This window comes from Octopus bimaculoides, chromosome 24 (assembly GCF_001194135.2).
Source record: "Octopus bimaculoides isolate UCB-OBI-ISO-001 chromosome 24, ASM119413v2, whole genome shotgun sequence".
Lineage (NCBI taxonomy): Eukaryota > Metazoa > Mollusca > Cephalopoda > Octopoda > Octopodidae > Octopus > Octopus bimaculoides.
The window spans coordinates 8,967,658-8,970,900 of record NC_069004.1 but is presented as its reverse complement, the minus strand read 5'-3'; the positions used below and the strand labels follow the sequence as shown (position 1 = coordinate 8,970,900).

Below are 3,243 nucleotides of genomic sequence, written 5' to 3'. Positions count from 1 at the left end.
TATATATACTCATTCACTCAACACGGGTTTCTTTCAGTTTCAGTCTACCAAATCCACTCACAAGGATTTCGTCGGCCCGAGGCTATAATAGCAGACGCTTGCCTAAAGTGCCACGCAGTGGGAATGAACCCGGGATCATGTAATTGAGCAGCAAAGTTTGTACCACGCATCCATGCCTGTCGTGTTTATGTCAAATTTAAGGAGGCAACTTGTCTTGCAACAAATACCAATTCTATTTCTTGGTAGATATTTAATATTATTGAAATAAACATGTTAAATAGAGTTTGTGTTTTTTTTTTCTTTTTGTGCAGTAACCTTTTTGTATACCATACCTCGGTAGACCATCATTCCAACCATGACAAGTACGCCGTATTTTCCTGCATAATATATTAAGTAATAGCGGATCAAGTATTTTAATCTATTCTTAAGATGCCAGAGTAGGATTCAAAAGAGAATTGGCTGCTAACAGTTGCAGGATGAGCCATAACGTGGAACTTCCTTCGTTGTCTACTTAATTGATTCATTATTGTTATTTCTGTCTGATCAGTCCAGCTAAATTGAACTCGCAATCAAATGCTTGTCAGTCGTGACTGCCGTATTTTTGTAATATCAGGGACGACAAAGCCCGAAGTACCATTATTTTTAATACATAGGATACGATTTAATAGAAATTTGACTGCTTTTTCTAGCAGCATATAATTCCTATTTCTTGAAGTTCAACTAGTACATTTGTTGTTTAACCTGGTAATATATCTCTGCATATGTTTCCAGTATGTTAATGATATATGCGAACATAAACATCCTAAAACCAAATAATAGGGATATATAGTGAATAGCAAAGTTGTTTAAGATAAAATAATGATTACATAGATTGTTTTCATTGAGAGGAAACAAAAAATGACAAACTTGTCTGATTTTCTACTTCACGTATGAAACAGCTGTTCGATCCATTTTAATAAATTTATGAGGGAACGAGAAAATGCGTCTGTGGTCGCTTGGTTTTCTAGAAATAGCAGCGAATGTCTAGTTGAAACCACAATCTACCTTCTCAAACAAAGAAGAACACAATGGATAATATAGATAATCACGACTAGAATGATAAATAAATGTTGATATGAAATTATCGTGGAAGCGAGCTGGTATAATCATTAGAACGTCGGACAAAATGCTTTAGCGGCATTTAGTTCTTCCTTAAGTTCTGAGTTCAAATTCCATGGAAGTCAGCTTTGCGTTTTATCCTCTAGGAGTCGATAAACTATGTACCAGTTGAGTACTAGGGTCGATGAAATCGGCTAACCATGAAATTGTTGGCCTTGTTCCAAAATGTGAAACATGATATATTTACCAGTCGACAACGGAACCTGTACCTAGCTGACAGATCAGCTAGACATATCAGTGACAACCCGCAGACACACATGCATGTACGCATCTTCCGGCCATGACCACTCATGGGACTGCTTCCTTTTTGGTAGAATCGTTAGCGCACCCGATAAAACTCTTTACGCTCTGAGTTCCAATCCCACCGAGGTCATCATTGTCTTTCATCCGATAAAATAAAATACCAATCAATTACTGTAGTCGACGGATCGACTTCTCTCTTTCCTCAAGGTTGCCAAACTTCTAACAATTATTATAAGAGCTATTATACAGTGTCTACAGAACTACAGTATATAGTGTATGCTTTCGTTGTGAAAAGATCAGGTTGTGATCTGTCGTAATTTTTTACTGTTACCAGGTTGAGTCAAAATTTATTTTAAGTATGTAAAGCGTTAATTAATAGTTCGAACAAATTATATCAAAATATATCCCATCATATTCTATTGTCTGTTGCCGTAGTTGTACCTGAAGCTCAATTCAACGTCAATACTATTTGGCTGGTTTAGAAGCAAAAACAGGTGGCGTATAATGACTCTATTTGCAATTTTTATCACCACTCCTTATCAAATATGTAAAATAAAGAATAAACACTTAATGTTTATTTAGATATTATATTTGAAAATAAAGGACCAACAATTCAGCAGCTATTAGACAACAAATTGTATCAATTTAATGATTTAACATGGAGATACAAGTTGTAAAAAATCACCAGCGAAAATCTGATAAAACTTTTGACTCTGCTTGGTATTTACAAGTAATACGACCGTTTAGACGTTCATATATTTTCCATGTTGTCGTCGTAGTCACTGTTGTTCGTTGTCGAGCCTCAAGGATCCACACATCGAGTAGACCTATTCTCAATAAGATCTCAAAAACAATATCTCTATTCATGTGCATAGTGTATCTAGGACTATATTATCCAATGCATTTTTCACGTCCTAAAATGGTAGATTGTAAAGATCTCAGTATTTACCTCTTTTCCTCCTAAAAGAGTTTGGATTTTCAAATCTCAAAAGTCATATCGGGTTCTTTTAGCTTGAATTCATAAATTTTAAGAAACTGCATTAAAATTTCTGGGAAAAATATATAAAAAAAAAAATACTCAAACCTTCCTCTTATGAGAAGGTTTGGGTATCTTCAAATCACATTATCCGTTTTAAATATGCAATAAATAATGCAGTGTGGTTGCGTGTGTAGAGAAATACAGAATTCGTTAATGGGTGGAGGTATGATTTGTAAATATTTCATCATATACCTACCCTAACGATAGTTCCATCGATAGAACCAGTTGAGATTTGAACCCAGAACATAAAGAGTTATAACTATACACCTCAGACATTTTGTACGACGCTTTAACATCACTCTTTATAAAAAAAATAGACTTCACTAGCGGGATTTGAACTCGGAATTTCAAGGTACGTAACCATATGCTACAAAGCGTTTGTATGACGCCCTAATACATTTGTCATTCCAAGATAAAACTGACTTTACTCTGATTTGAACACAGAATGTCAAAGATCGTAACTAAATACCTCGAGGAATTTTGTCCAGAACTCTACCAAATTTGGCTAAACCATCACTCGTACCGTACACATACACACTTCATATATCCATACACCTACATATGCAAGCACGCACACACACACACACACACCTGTTTATTGTCTTCTTACATGGCCAGATGTTACGATTCTCCAGCTTCAAATACATATAAGCATACCTATATGTATATGTGTGTGTGTGCGCACGCATATATCTAATATATATATATATATATATATATATATATATTGTATTTTGCAATACTGCCAGATGTTATTTCTCTCCTGAAATACACACACACACACACACACACACACACACACA

At 35.1% G+C, this 3,243-nt stretch overlaps 1 long non-coding RNA gene across 1 annotated transcript in view; it reads left to right on the top strand.

Moving 5' to 3' along the window:
- The window catches only part of LOC128250686 (uncharacterized), a 1,685-nt gene extending 1,403 nt beyond the window's left edge, over positions 1–282 (top strand). Inside the window, exon 2 of the long non-coding RNA XR_008266688.1 lies at positions 38–282. This is a non-coding gene — a long non-coding RNA (uncharacterized LOC128250686). The remainder of the gene's footprint in view (positions 1–37) is intronic.
- The last annotated feature ends 2,961 nt before the right edge of the window (positions 283–3,243 follow it).